This window comes from Heteronotia binoei, chromosome 1 (assembly GCF_032191835.1).
Source record: "Heteronotia binoei isolate CCM8104 ecotype False Entrance Well chromosome 1, APGP_CSIRO_Hbin_v1, whole genome shotgun sequence".
NCBI lineage: Eukaryota > Metazoa > Chordata > Lepidosauria > Squamata > Gekkonidae > Heteronotia > Heteronotia binoei.
The window spans coordinates 254,869,076-254,885,118 of NC_083223.1; positions in this window are offsets into that span (position 1 = coordinate 254,869,076).

Sequence of the window (16,043 nt, forward strand, 5' to 3'; positions counted from 1 at the left end):
CTAGCTCACGCTAACTCAGCTTAGAGGGAACACTGGAGATGAGTTGTTCAACCAGTCTATTCGAGGACATAGATGGAGATTATTGACTCGTGGTTTGGTGAGGAGAAAGGTAGGATCCCAGGGCTTAATTTGTGCCTGAATCCTTGTAAATCAGTACATGCTTTATGTTCAGTCCCTGGTACTTCTAGCTCAGGGGTAGGGAACAGTGGCTCTCCAGATGTTTTTTGCCTACAACTCCCATCAGCCCCAGCCATTGGCCTTGCTAGCTGGGGCTGATGGGAGTTGTAGGCAAAAAACATCTGGAGAACTACTGTTCCCTACCCCTGCTCTAGCTAAAGGAGCTGAGGTTCTGGGGAAAACCATGCTGTTGGACCTATCGGCAGCGTTCGATACGGTCGACATCGGTTGCTGGCCTGCCGCCTCGCCGATGCAGGGATTCAGGGGTTGGCCTTACAGTGGCTTTCCTCTTTCCTTGAAGGTCGGGGACAGAGGGTCGCTATTGGGGATGAACTGTCCCGGCGGCACACGCTTGATTGCGGAGTGCCTCAGGGTGCGGTTCTTTCCCCGATGCTATTTAACATCTATATGCGTCCCCTCGCCCAGATTGCCCGAAGGTACTGGCTGGGTTGTCACCAGTACACTGATGACACCCAGCTCTATCTGCTCATGGATGACCGGCCGGTCTGCGCCCCACAAAATCTGGACCGGGCGTTACAGGCTGTGGCTGAGTGGCTCAGGCTGAGCGGGCTGAGGCTAAATCCGGCAAAGACAGAGGTCCTTTGCTTCGGCCGCCGGGGTCCGGGAAGGGAAATCCCCCTACCGGTTTTTTGACGGTGCGCCGCTAATCGCGACGCAGAAGGTCAAGAGCCTGGGGGTGCTACTGGAACCTTCATTAACCATGGAGGCCCAGATAGCAGCCATTGCCAAGTCCGCATTCTTCCATCTTAGGCGGGCAAGGCAGTTGGCCCCCTTCCTGGAGCGTGACGACCTAGCAATGGTGATCCATGCAACGGTCACCTCGAGGCTCGACTACTGCAATGCCCTCTACATGGGGCTGCCCCTGTGCCGAACCTGGAAATTGCAGTTGGTGCAGAACGCCGCTGCCCGGTTGTTATTGGGGCTCCCAAGACGGGAGCACATTCAGCCGGGACTCCGGGCTCTGCACTGGCTGCCAATACTTTACCGAGTTCAGTACAAGGTGCTGGTTATTACCTTTAAAGCCCTATATGGCCTAGGACCTGCCTACTCGAAGGACCGTCTCTCCCCACACGTTCCCCGGAGAGTACTGAGATCGGGAACTCAAAATCTCCTGATTGTCCCCGGGCCAAAGGAAGCCCGTTTGAAAACTACAAGAGATAGGGCCTTCTCAGTAATGGCACCCTCCTGGTGGAACCAGCTGCCGGAAGAGGTAAGGGCCCTGCGGGACCTTGTTCAATTCCTCAGGGCCTGTAAGACAGTCCTCTTCCGGCTGGCTTACAACCAACTAGAACTAACCAGCACTGAAATACTGAAACGCTGAAACATGGGAATTTGAAACTGAGTGTAGCTGTAAGACCGCCGTATGTCTTGATGATGATGATGATATTGGATTTATATCCCGCCCTCCACTCCGAAGAGTCTCAGAGCGGCTCACAATCTCCTTTACCTTCCTCCCCCACAACAAACACCCTGTGAGGTGGGTGGGGCTGGAGAGGGCTCTCACAGCAGCTGCCCTTTCAAGGACAACCTCTGCCAGAGCTATGGCTGACCCAAGGCCATGCCAGCAGGTGCAAGTGGAGGAGTGGGGAATCAAACCCGGTTCTCCCAGATAAGAGTCCGCACACTTAACCACTACACCAAACTGGCTCTTGAATGTTTTAAGTACATAATTATGTGAATGTCTAGATTTTAATTATGTAAATTTGGAATGTTAATTTTTATGCATAATTTTATATTTTATGTTAGTTTTTATATGTTGTAAGCCGCCCTGAGCCACCTGGTGGGAAGGGCGGGATATAAATCTCAAATAAATAAAAAAATAAAAAAATAAAAATTCTTTGCTTGAAATCCTCAAGGGCAGGAGTCTCCAGTGAGATGCTTCCATTGCCAGCTCAGGGTTGGGAAATAACGAGATATTTTTAGGGGGGGTGGAGCCTGAGGAGGGTGGGGTTTGGAGAGGGGAGGGACTTCAACTGGTTATAATGCTATTGCAGGGGTGGCCAACGGTAGCTCTCCAGATGTTTTTTGCCTACAACTCCCATCAGCCCCGGCCAGCATGGCCAATGGCTGGGGCTGATGGGAGTTGTAGGCAAAAAAAATATCTGGAGAGCTACCGTTGGCCATTCCTGCGCTATTGAATCCACTTTCCAAAGTGGTCATTTCTCCAGGGGAACAAATATGTGCTATCTGAAGATCAGCAGTAATCCCAGGAGATCGCCAGCCACCCCTGGAGGCTTGGCAACAAAAGTGAGATACTAGAGAAGGAGGGATGAAAAAACACAAAGCCACTGTGTATACACATCCCAAACAATCTTAAGAAAAATATACACCACATATTACACTAACAAAATACACTAATATACTTTACAAAAATTAAATGCCATTCACAAGCAAACATGGAAGCAGTGCAGTGCCATATGGGCAGTTCAAGGCAAGAATCCAACCACCAATCAGGGTTTTTTTTTTGTAGGCAAAGCCCAGCAGAAACTCATTTGCAAATTAAGCCACACACCCTGATGCCAAGCCAGCCGGAACTGTGTTCCTGTATGTCCCTGCTCAAAAAATGCCTTGCCAATATCATTTGTAGGAGGACGTCTTCCATTCCAGCACTGCTTACTAGAATCCACTATGGACTGGCGTCCAGCAATTGGCCTATCAAGGTCAATATTTTCTGCCTTGACTGTCAGCAGGTCTTTCATATCACCTGCTACTTGATTCTTTTTTTATTGGAGATGCCAGAGATGGTTACTAAAGAGCGCCAGATGGACCCAATGCCTGTCTTGTTATAAAGCTGCACATATGTTCAAAGATCAAGGAAAGGCTACCAGAACAGAAGGAGTTATTTTCGGAGACAGCAGAGGCTGGCAGATCTCTTTGAAGGGCGCCTGTGCTGGTAGGGTTGCCAGTCTTCAGGTGGGAGTTCTCCCGCGTTTACAACTGATCTCCAGCTGACAGAGATCATCTCCCTTGGAGAAAATGGCTGCTTTGAAGGGTGGTCTCTATGATATTGTACCATGGTGAAGTCCCTCCCCAAACCAAGCCCTCTCCCAGATCCACCCCCAAAGTCTCCAGGTATTTTCCAACCCAGGGCTGGCAACCCTATGTGCCAGCCCAGACTACTCATTTTGTTTGTTCAGCATCTTATTTAGCAAAAGATGCTCCTCAGAAAACCTACACGGAGGCCAATTCTCCCCCTTGGGTGCTAGTCAGAGGCTTACTGTTGTTGGAGGAAGAGGTTTCCTTTTGTCATCGCAACTAGCAGCCATGAAAAACATAACAGAAGCCATGCTGGATCAGGCCAATAGCCCATCCAGTCCAACACTCTGTGTTACACAGTGGCCAAAACACAAGTGCTATCAGGAGGTCAATCAGTGGGGCCAGGACACTAGAAGTCCTCCCACTCTTGTCCCCTAAGCACCAAGAATACAGAGCATCACTGCCCCAGACAGTGTTCCATCCCTTTTGGCTAATAGTCACCAATGGCTCCAATCCTCTCTTGTAGCTGTCTATGCTCATGGCCACTACCACTTCCTGCAGCAGTGAATCCCATGTGTTAACTGGGCGGAAAAAGTACTTCCTTTTATCTGTTCTAAGCCTACTGTTCATTAATGTCATTGATTACTCATGAGTTTTTGCATTGTGAGAAAGGGAGAAAATTACTTATCTCAGGGCTTTTTTTGTAGAAAAAGCCCAGCAGGGACTCATTTACATATTAGGCCACACCCTCTGACACTAAACCAGCCAGAACAGGATTCCTGTGTGTTCCTGCTCAAAAAAAACCAGCCCTGACTTCTCTCCTTTCTCTATCCCATGCATAATTTTGTAAACCTCGATCACGTCACCCCTCAATTGTCATTTTCCCAAGAGTCCTAATCTCTAATTTACTTCACAGGGAAGGTGTTCCATCTCCTGGATCATTTTAGTTGCCCTTTTCTGCATTTTTCCAGTGCTACAATATCTTTTTAAAGGTGGTGATCAGAAGAACTGTACACAGTATTCCATATGAGGCTGCACCATAGATTTATAGAGGCATTTTGATATTGACTGATTTGTTTTCAGTTTCCACCCTAATAATCCCCAGCATAGCATCTGCCTTCTTAAAATTACAGTCGCACACTCAGTCAACATTGGCAGTGAGTTATTTATCACAACTCCAAGATCTCTCTCCCAGTTAATGACAGTCAGTTTAGACCCCATCAATGTATATTCATAGTCAGGGGTTTTTTTGAGCAGGAACGCACAGGAATGCAGTTTTGGCTGGCTTGGCATCCGGGGGTGTGGCCTAATATGCAGATAAGTTTCTGCTGGGCTTTTTCTACAAAAAAAAGCCCTGTGTGAAACAATGGTGATGTCAGGGGTGTGGCCTAATACACAAATGAGTTCCGGCTAGGCTTTTTCTACAAAAAAAAGAGCCCTGTTTATAGTTAGGATTTTTGGCTTCAATGTGCACTACCTTGCACTTGCCCATTGCACTTGGACCTCTCCTCCTGTTTGACCCCTTTTAAAGCTATATTCTAGTGCCTCTTGCCACATCCTTCAACAGCAGATTCCACAAGCCAGTCACTGTTTGAATGAAGAACTTCCTTTTGCCTGTCCTGGATCTACTAGCCGTTAAGTTTGAGAAGTGCTCCTGAATTCTAGAAGAGTTCTGTCTACCCACTTTCTCCAGCCCACACAACCCGCCCCCCCCCCAGCTTTCAGGTGGTGGTTGGAGATCTCCTGGGCTTACAACTGATCTCCAAGAGACAGAGGTCAGTTCCCCTGGAGAAAATGGCTAGTTTGGAAGGTGGACTTTATAGCACTGTACCCAATTGAAGCCCCTCCCCTCTCCAAACCCTCCTCAGGCTCCACCTCCAAAATCTCCAACTTGGAGTTGACAACCCTATTGTTTAACCCTTAGTCATCTTTTTCCTCAATTAAAAATCTGCAGATTCCTTAACTTTAATGATTTATTTTCCTCAGGAGATTCATATTTTTAAATGTCTACCTGCCTACAGCACTATTTTTATTCAAAGGAGGAGGAGACCCAATTTGGTGTGGTGGTTAAGTATGCAGACTGTATACTGGGAGAATGGGGTTTTGACTCCTCACTCCTGCACATGCAGCCAGCTGGGTGACCTTTGGTCAGTTACAGTTCTCTCAGAGCTGTTCTCTCAAGAGCAGTTCTCCAAAGAGCTCTCTCAGCGACACCTACTGCACAAGGTGTTTGTTGGAGATTGTAAGCTGCTCTGAACCTCCAATTGAAAGGCAGGGTATAAAACCAAGTCTCCTCCTCCTCTTCTTCTTCTTCCTGCCAAACTATATTTTCTTATCATCACAATATTTATTAATCACCTTTTCCTACATCACAAGCCCAGGGCACATACATAATAATAATCATAAAACCCTAAAATCATAATTTACTTCACCATCACAACAAATCCACTGGATCACACAATTATCCTCAGTTAACAGAATTTCCTGAGCACAGATAAGGAAGAGGTGGGTCTTACCTAAAATGGCAGCTCATTCAAAAGGTCAGTGTTCTGTGGCCGGCAGGGAAAAACAAGAATTTGGGGGGCGTACAGGTGGGCACTAATACTCTTGATTTCTGACCCTGGGGAAAGTTACAAAAAGTATTTTTGTAACCTGGAAGAATTTTTTTCTAAAATTGTATACAGTTGACATTTAACTTTGTGGTGAACAAAATGTATAAAATTGTTAACGGACATTGTACAAGGTGTTGTTTCCCGTGGGAAGATTTCTCCCCCCCCCCCCCACACATCTGATGGGTCTCCCCTCCACTAATTAAAAAACCTAAATGCTGATGGTTCTTGGTGATGAAAGATGAATCAAGAAAAAGTACTGTTATCACCCACAATTCAAAAAATTCCTCAACCAGGAAAAGTGTGAAACAACTGGCTCCCAAGGCACCATTCACCATGAGACAGAGCTGGTAAAACCTTGAAGGAGTAATTGCACTGTACAATTACAGTCTGTAAGTGAAAGAGGCGGTTTCTGAAGGGTTTCTTGCAAGTACAATAAAATTTTTAAAACACAGCACATCAAGAAGAAAGGCTTGAGCCTAGCCTGCAGTGCTGGGTTTCTCCTTGCAAATAATCTTTCATGAATGGGAAATGTATATTTTTAGAAAGGTCCACTGACTCTCCCTTGTAGCCTGAAATGGGACAGCCCAGCGAGGACATTGATTGACTTTTTCTCTCTCTCCCAAAATACTAGAACTTGAGGGCATCCGATGAAGCTGATGTGCTGTTGATTCAGGACGGACAAAAGAAATACTTCTTTACACAGTGAGTGAGTGATTGGCAGGTGGAATTTGCTGCTAGCGTGATGACCACAGGCATTTTTGTTGTTCAGTTGCACAGGCATAGACAGCTTTAAAAGGAGATTAGCTGGATTCATGGAGGATTGGTCTATCAGTGGCTACTAGCCATGGTGACTTGAGGGGAACCTCCACATTTAAAGGCAGTCATCCTCTGAATCCTAGACCCAGGAGGCGACATCAAGAAGAGGCCTTGGGCTCTGTGCCCTTTTGTTGGCCCTCCAGAGGTTGAGGCCACTGTCTGAGACAGGATGCTGGGCTACAGAGCCAGTTTGGTGTAGTGGTTAAGAGTGCGCAGGCATCAGATTCAGTGGGAGCTCACAGGAGCGCAGCTCCTGAACCTTTCTGAGAGTTCCACCTCTTCCTTCTGAGAGTTCCACCTCCTTGTCCATTGAATAGTATTGCAGCTGCATAACAATCCCTGGATGAGCTCCACCACCTATTTTTCTACGAAGTGACTGCTGAGTGTGCAGACTCTTATCTGGGAGAACCGGGTTTGATTCCCCACTCCTGCATTTGCACCTGCTGGAATGGCCTTGGGCCAGCCATAGCTCTGGCAGAGGTTGTCCTTGAAAGGGCAGCTGCTGTGAGAGTCCTCTCAGCCCCAGCCACCTCACAGGGTGTCTGTTGTGGGGGAGGAAGATAAAGGAGATTGTAATGTACTGAGTGACGAGACGTGTGAAGGCAACATGCTTTATTAGCAAGTACATCACAAGGCCAGGCAACGCGGGCTGGATTCCGATTATATACATACCCCGGAACAACTCTCAGTGTGGCCAGGTCCAATCCTGGCCAGTTAAACTTCCCGCCACAGATCTTGATTGGCGGAGTGTATTTGTGGAGCTACATCCGGGGACCAGTGGACTTCCACTGGTCACCTCCGTAGCGTCCGCTGTGTATTTCGGGACTGAAATGCAAGACACAACACTCCTCCCACCCTAGTTCAAGACACAAAGTCTTTCAAGTAGGCTGGCACCCTGCGTTCCCGGGTCGACCTCTTCAGAGTTATTTGGGGAGTTGGCCGCGGCTGGTGGGGCAGCTGGTTCCTTGTGGTGGGGTGACGCCGGAAAAGGGCTGTCCGTCACCTGTTGCTGTTCCAGAATCTCCTCTCTGGGGGGGAGGGGTGCTCCCTCCGCTGTGGTGCTCTTCCGTCCGCATAGTCAGTGTGGCCGGCATAGGCTGGGCAGCTTCCGGGGGTGTTGCTGTTAGTACTCCCCCACTTCCCGCTCCCCCAATCGCTGTCGGTTCTTCTGGCAATGTGCGACGGTGCAGCTGGTCAATATGCCTCCTTAGGATCTGGCCCCCCTGCGACGAGACCTCGTAGCAGCGGGACCCGGTGACCCGCAGCACCTGGGCGGCTAACCACTCCGGCCCGCTTGCAAAGTTCTTTGCGTATACCGGATCCCCTGGAAATAATCCCCTAGCAGCTTCCCTGGTTTCGGGGGAACTGCGGAGGTCCGTAGCCCGATCAGAATGCAACCTGTCTAGCCTCGTGATCAACTTCCTCCCCATTAGTAACTCGGCAGGGCTTAACCCAGTGACGGGGTTGGGGGTGATTCTGTTATCAAATAGGAAGGCTGCCAGGTGCTGATCCCAATCTCCCTGTACAATGCGACCCAGGGTCTCTTTAGTGGTGCGCACCATGCACTCTGCTTGGCCGTTGGTGGCTAGATGGAAAGGGACGGACCGAATGTGCTGGATGAGGTACCGATTCAAGAACTCCTGGAATTCCCGGGAAGTGAAAGCGGTCTCATTATCCATGACGAGGGTCTCAGGAAAAGGCTCTGACCGCCGCCATGGTGGAGGTTGAAGCTACGGGAATCACTTCCAACCACTTGGTGTATGCATCGACTAAGATAAAGAATATTTGGCCCTGGTATGGCCCCGCAAAGTCAAGGTGTAACTGGGACCACGGCCTCCTGTTGGACTCCCAGCGGTGGACAGAAGCACTGGGCGGATCAGGTCGGGACTCTTGGCAGGGTTGGCACCTTCGAACCCACCCTTCTATCTCCTCGTCCATCCCCGGCCACCATACATAGCTACGTGCCAGGACCTTCATGCGCACTATCCCCAGGTGTGTTTCGTGTAGGGCTTCCAGCACTTGCTTCCACAATGGGGGGACAGGAACCACCACCCTGCTACCCCAGAGAAGGCACCCCTTGTGCATGGACAGTTCTTCTCTGCGTGATGCGAATGCCCTGAATTCTGCGTCCAGTTTGCCCCTTCCCACCCAGTCTAAAATGTGTGTGAGAATGCGGTCTCTACCCATGGCCCTAGCTACCTCAGCGGCGTGGAGGGGCCTCTCTGGTAGAGTCTCTATAAGCATCACATGGTGGGTGGGGGCGGGATCCGGGTCCATAGAGGGCAGTAGCAGGTGGCTGAGGGCGTCCGTGTGACCCATAGCTTTGCCGGGGCGGTGGACCAGGGCATATGTGTAGGAGTTGAGGAACTGGTTCCACCACAGGACATGCTGTGACAGAATTTGCGGTGTCTGGCGGTCTGGGGTGAGGAGGCCCAGTAGCGGCTTATGGTCCATGGCGATCGTGAAACGCCTACTGTACAGGTAGTCGTTGAATTTATGCACACCCGCCACTATTGCCAACGCCTGCTTGTCTATCTGGGCATAGTTGCGCTCCGTGGGGGTCCGGGTCCTCGAATAATAGGCCACGGGAACCTCCCTCCCATCCGGGAGTTGGTGCCCCAGAATGGCGCCCACCCCATACGTGGAAGCATCACAAGCCAGAATCACTGGTAAGGATTTGTCAAAATGGTGGAGCACATCATTGGAAACTAGGAGGTCCTTGACTGCCTGAAAAGCGGCGGCCTGCTTCTTTTCCCAGACCCATGGGGCGTTTTTATCGAGGAGCCTATGAAGGGGTTCTGCGATGGCTGCTTTATGGGGCAAAAATGAATGATAAAAATTTAATAATCCCAAGAAACTTTGTAACTCCATTTTGCACGTGAGGGCCGGGGCGTGGACAATAGCCCTGGTCTTGTCGGCCGTCGGGTGGATTCCCGCGGTGTCTACTACAAAACCCAAGAACTCTACCCTCGACACCCCGAGGGAACACTTCTCCTGCTTTACTTTAAGTCCCGCCACCTGGAAACAGTGGAGTATCTCACGCAGACGGCTTCTGAACTCCTCAACGTCCAGGGCGGTGATCAAAACGTCATCAAAAAATGGTTGCACTCTGGGGATCCCTTTGAGAAGAGCATCCATTATGCTCTGAAAAATCCCCGGAGCCACACTAACCCCAAATTGCAACCGCCGCATCCGAAAAGCTCCCCTGTGAGTCACAATGGTCTGGGCTTCTGCTGTCTCGGCGTCCACCAGGAGTTGCTGGTACGCCTGGGCCAAGTCCAGTTTCCCAAAAACCTTAGAGCCTGCTAGGGCTGCCAGTATGTGGCTGACCACCGGAACGGGGTATGGGTTGTCCTGAAATGCCTTATTTATTGTGCACTTGGAATCAGCGCAAATGCATACATCTCTATTCGGCTTCACTGGAGTGACTATGGGTGTTTCCCATGCAGCATAGGATACCAGTTCTAGCACTCCCTGGGCCGTGAGGTGGTCCAGCTCCGCTTCTATTTTTGGTTTAAGAGCGAACGGAACTCGCCTGGCCTTCAGCCTTATCGGTCTCACGTGGGGATTGAGGGGTAAGGTGATGGGAGGCCCCTTGTAGCATCCCAGGGACCCATCAAACACTTCTGGGAATTCCCAGCACACGTGCTCGAAATTTTGTGTTCGCATCTGCTGCTCCTCCACTATTTGAATACCCAGCGGTCAAAACCAGGCCAGCCCCAGTAATGTGGTGAGCTGGCTTTGACCACGAGAATGTCCAGCTTGCCCTTAAAGTTCTTAAACTCTACCCTTACAGTGGCCCAACCCAAAATCTGTACAGGGTTTTTTTGGAAGTCCTGCAGTATGAAGTCCGCCAGTCGCAGCTGGGGCCGGCCACGAGGACAAAGTTTTCTTAGAGACTCCTCCAAAATTATGGAGATGGAGGAGCCTGAGTCCAGCTCCATTAGTCATGGAGCGCCCTCGATTAGGACTGACACCCTGACCTTATCTGGGGTGGTGAGGGGCAAGTTCATTACCTGCAGGCTAGTTGATGCGGTCGAGTAGGCATCGGTTGAGTCGTGGTTGGTGGACTGGCGCCTGTGGGTGGCCTTGGCCCGGCAAGCCTGTGCTATGTGGCCCACTCTTCCGCAGTTCCTGCAGTCCATGTTGTGGTAGGGGCAGTCCCGGCGCTCGTGTGGATCCCCACAGCTGGCGCACTTGGTATTGGCTGGTCTCTCTGTCACTCATGGCCGCATGGGCACTCTCAGCCCCATTCCTGGTTGGCGATGTAGCTGGTTTGCCTCCTCCTCCTCTGGGTTGCCCGGTACCATCTCCTCCTGGTGGACGGCTTCCGCTCGCGGGTTGTTGTAAGCTTTGGTTGCTCTCTCGAATGCGGTGGCTTCGTTGAAGGTGAGTTGGAGGGTGAGCTCTTCCTTTGCAAAGAGCTTTTGCTGCAGTCTTTCGTCTCGGAGGCCCCAGATGAAGCGATCCCTCAGGGCTTCATCTAGCTTGTCGAAGCTGCAGTTCCCTGCGATTTGGTGGAGGGCGACCAGGTAGATGGTGGCTGTCTCTCCTGCCCCTTGATCCCTCTTGTGGAAGAGGAATCGGCAGGTGATGATGGAAGGCTGGGGCAAGAAGTGCCCGGTCAGGAGTCTGACTATCTCCTCGTACGTTTTCTCCGTGATCTTCGCAGGGGCCAAGAGACCCTTTGCGATCTTGAATGTGGCCTCTCCGCAGACACTCAGGAGCATGTCACTCTTACGGCTGTCATCTGTAATCATGTTCTCTTGTAGGTAGCAGTCGACCCGCTCCGTGTAGGTCTCCCACCTATCGGGGTTGGTGGGGTCGAACTCTGCAAGGTGGCCCGTCGTCCCACTTGGGTTAGCCATGGCGGCGGCGGTGGCAGGCGCTTCCGTCTCCCTTGAATGCGTGCCTTCCTCATCTCCGGCCAAGTCAGTGAAGTCCCGCTTGGGGAGTTACCTGGCTAGAATCCCATCCTCGTCGCCACTGTAATGTACTGAGTGACGAGACGTGTTGAAGGCAACATGCTTTATTAGCGAGTACATCACAGGGCGAGGCAACGTGGGCTGGGTCCTGATTATATACATATCCCGGAACAACCCTCAGTCTGGCCAGGTTCAATCCTGGCCAGTTAAACTTCCCGCCACAGATCTTGATTGGCGGAGCTACATCCAGGGACCAGTGGACTTCCACTGGTCACCTCCGTAGCATCCGCTGTGTTGTAATTTCGGGACTGAAATGCAAGACACAACAGAGATTGTGAGCTGCTCTGAGATTCGGAGTGTAGGGCGGGATATAAATCCAATATCTTCTTCTTCTCCTACATGGACCACTGGTCTGACCCAGCAGGATTTTTCTAATGTTCCCTAAAAACAGGCTCTGAAAAATAGGGACTGTGTCTGGTTACTATGGACAGTTGACATATGTATAGTTCTCCATACCCATAGTGCCTTTTTATTATAATCCAATGGCACCCCATGTGTACAATCTCTATCCACCACCAGCCCCCTTCTGGCAACTCTCCTGCCTCAGCTATCTCAGCCCCGTAAGGCTTCTGATTCATGGCCATGGAAACAGCTGCTCCCCTGTTTATTACAGAGTCAAGCAGTTTTCTTTGGGGAGGGCAGAGCCAGTTCCCCAGAGGGGGATGGGAGAGGGGGCATGCCTGGACATGTGTTAATGAAAAGGGAAAGGAATCGGCTTGTGTGCAGGCAGGCTGCTGCTTGTCAGAAGGAAGGATCTGGCCCAATGGTGCAATTACAGGCATCATCTTGATGGTGGGGAACAAACAGAGTGAGGGGAAGAAATCGAGAGACAAAGGATGAAAGTGTTTAGCTATAGTTCTACATTCCCTTATGCCTTGAACCTATGCATGTTTTCTTAGCAATAGAACAAAGTTGGAGTCCAGTAAAGACCAACAAAGTTTTATTCAGAATGTAAACTTTTGTGTGCATGTACACTTCATCAGACAATGAAATGTGGCACAGTGAGGACACTGGTTGACTTTTTTAGTGGGGCTTACTCTCAATTGACAGGTAAAGGTAAAGATAGTCCCCTGTGCAAGCACCAGTCGTTTCTGAGGTGACATCACATCACAATGTTTTTATGGCAGACTTTTTTACGGGGTGGTTTGCCATTGCCTTCCCCAGTCATGTACACTTCTCCCCAGCAAGCGGGATACTCATTTTACTGACCTCAGAAGGATGGAAGGCTGAGTCAACCTTTAGCCTGCTACCTGAACCCAAATATATCAAAAATATTGTGCACAACACACTCTTGAATAGTTTGTACAAAATTAAGTATATTATGTTATATAATGAACAGCATACAAAAGTAAGCATACATTTATACGTTCAGAAAATTAAAGCCAAACAAGAGTCTCAAGTACAGGATTTCTGGGAGGACTCCTCAGAGTCTCTTAGTTTCCCAAAGAGAGTACTAAGACTCAACAATAAAGTTCCACAGGAGTCCCTCCGTTGCTTGTTGGCTTCCGAAGGAAAAATTCTTGCCTTCACACAAACACCGGTTTTGTTTGAACCCAGCTTCTGCCGGCATCAAACTCAAGTCATGAGCAGAAAGTTCAGACTGCAGTACTCTGTGCCACGGGGATTGTGTCAAAGGAAAAGAGGATAGAGGAAGAATCACACAGGTATTCTAGGAAGCCATCCCAGGTTAGGGGGTCAGCAGGGAGAAAGAGGGTCAAAGTGTAACAATCAGCAAACATAGCCATTTTTATTTTGGATGAAACAATTTTTATTTTGAATGCAATTAGGTTTCTGTTTTGGATGCTGCAGTCCTGGAAGGAGATGATTCATTGGGATGATGCTATATAAATACTCTCCATTCACACACCCAAATTGCTTTGTCTAAAGTATCTCCCTGCATAACACAGGATTCCGTTTGCTTCATTTACATGCTCCATCTTCAGTAAGAAAATTATAGAATCAGAGTCAGAAGGGTCTATAGAGCCCATCTAGTCTAACCCCCCACTCAATAGCATCCCTGGCAAGTGTTCGTCCAGCCACTGCTTGAAGACTGCCAATGAAGGGGACCTCATTCCTCTCTAGGCAGCTGAACTACTCTGTTAATTTATTCCTAATGTTCAGCCAGTAGCTTTCTGCCCATAACTTAAACCCACCCTCTCCTCTGCTGCCAACAGGAACAGCTCCCTGCCCTCCTCTGACAGCCCTTCAAATACTTAAAGAGAGCAAATCAGGTCCCCTCCCCCCAGCCCTTAGTCCATCCCACTTTACACTTCCATGATCAGTTATATGGATTCCCCTATCATAGGTCCGTAAAATGAGTACCCAGCTTGCTGGGGGAGGGGAAGTGTAGATAACTGGGGAAGGCAAACCACCCCCTAAAAAGTCTGCCGTGAAAGCGTTGTGATGCGACATCACCCCAGAGTTGGAAACAACTGGCGCTTGCACAGGGGACTACCTTTACCTTTATTGTATAAGTCTGGGCCTTAATAGTTAGGTATGACTGCTGATACTCTGGCCTGGCTAGCCTGATCTCATCAGATCTTGTAAGCGAAGCAGGATTGGCCTTGGCTTGTATTAGAATGGAAGACTTCTAAGGAATGCCAGGGTTGTGATGTGGAGGGAAGAAATGGCAAACCACCTCTGAAAGTCTCTTGCCTTGAAAAACCCACAGGGTCACATTCCATTACCAAGATTGCTTAAAACTGCTGTTTGAATGTATTCTGTGAAATGGGAGGGCAGAAAATAATACTCGCCATCATTTCACAGATGAAATCAGGGACATGCTTATAGTAAATACTACAGTTTCCTTACAAAAGTAAATTCTTTGCTCCATCGTGCATTACCAGATGTTCTTTTCTCCTTGATATATGCTGTATTTGTTTACTTGAGCAATCAGCTGTCATCCAATTATGGAGAAGCCAAGAGGCTGTTTAGTGTTTTTGTTAAAATCAGATATCCTAGGGAAAAAAAACCCCATGACTCTTCACAATATGTTCAATATATAGAACTGCACCAGTCACATCAGGAAATGGCAGACTATTCATGGTAGGGTTGCCAAGTCCAATTCAAGAAATATCTGGGGACTTTGGGGGTGGAGCCAGAAGACTTTGGGGGTGGAGTCAGGAGCAAGGTTGTGACAGGCATAATTAAACTCCAAAGGAAGTTCTGGCCATCACATTTCAAGGGACCACACACCTTTTAAATGCCTTCCCTCCATTGTAAATAATGAAGGATAGAGGCACTTTCTTTGGCGGCTCATAGAATTGGACCCCCCCTTTTTGAAACTTGGAGAGTGCTTTGAGGAGAGATATCGGATGCTATGCTGCAAATCTGGTGCCTCTATCTCAAAAAACAGCCCCCCCCAATTATCCATTAAACCCTATGGGAATCGGTCTCCATAGGGAATAATGGAGTGCCCAGCAGACCTTTCCCTCCCTTTTCCTGCTGATGACCCTGAAGGGGGGAGAGGGCCTCCAAACTGGGGGATCCCCTGCCAGGAGGGTGCTATGATCTTAATTGGTGTTTTGGAGGGCTTGAGAAATTGTTCTCTTTTTGTAGGCTGTTAAGGATTTTGTTTTACATTCAGTGATGAGAATCAGTGTTCGGATTGAGAACCAGTGGGCTGCAGCGGTCATTGGATGAGGATCTGGGAGACACAGTTTTAGGGTTGCAAGTTCTGACTCAGGAAATATCTGGGGACTTCAGGCATGGAGCCAGAAGGAAGGTTGTGACAAGCACAAATGAATTCTAAAGGGAGTTCTGGCCATCACGTTTAAAGAGACCACGCTCCTTTTAAATGCCTTCTCTCCATTTGGAAATAATGGAGGATGGGGGCACCTTCTTTGGGGCACATAGAATTGGACCCCCTGGTCTAATCTTTTTGAAACTTGGGGGTGGTGGTGGTGGTTTGAAGAGAGGCACCAGATACTATGCTGCAAATTTAGTGCCTCTATCTCAAAAAACAGTCCCCCCCACAGATAACCAGGGATCAATTCTCCACTCCATAGTGGAGTTCCCAGTGTGGACATTTCCTCCCTACCCTCGCTTTCTAATAATCCTTAAGTGGGAGGAGGGCTTCCAAACCAGGGGATCCCCTGCCCCCAACTGGGGACTGGCAACCCTGACCTTTTCAGATCCATGCCATGAAAGCTTGCTGGGTGACCTTGGACCAGTCACAAGCTTTCAGACCAACCCATCTCACAGGGTTGTTGGGAGGAAAAAATGGAGGAGTGAACTAACATAAGATGCCTTGGGTCCCCATGGGGGGCAAGGTATCAATGAAATAAACAAGCAATTGTTTAAATGGAATATAATTTAAAATGTTTTCAGATTGGTTCATGTTTATTTTTCATGTGCCCCAAATTTTATGCTCTTGATATGTCCATTGACAGGTAGATGGCAAGATGTATTGTCCTAAGAATGGGGGCTATACATATTTTAATAAACGGGAACAAGT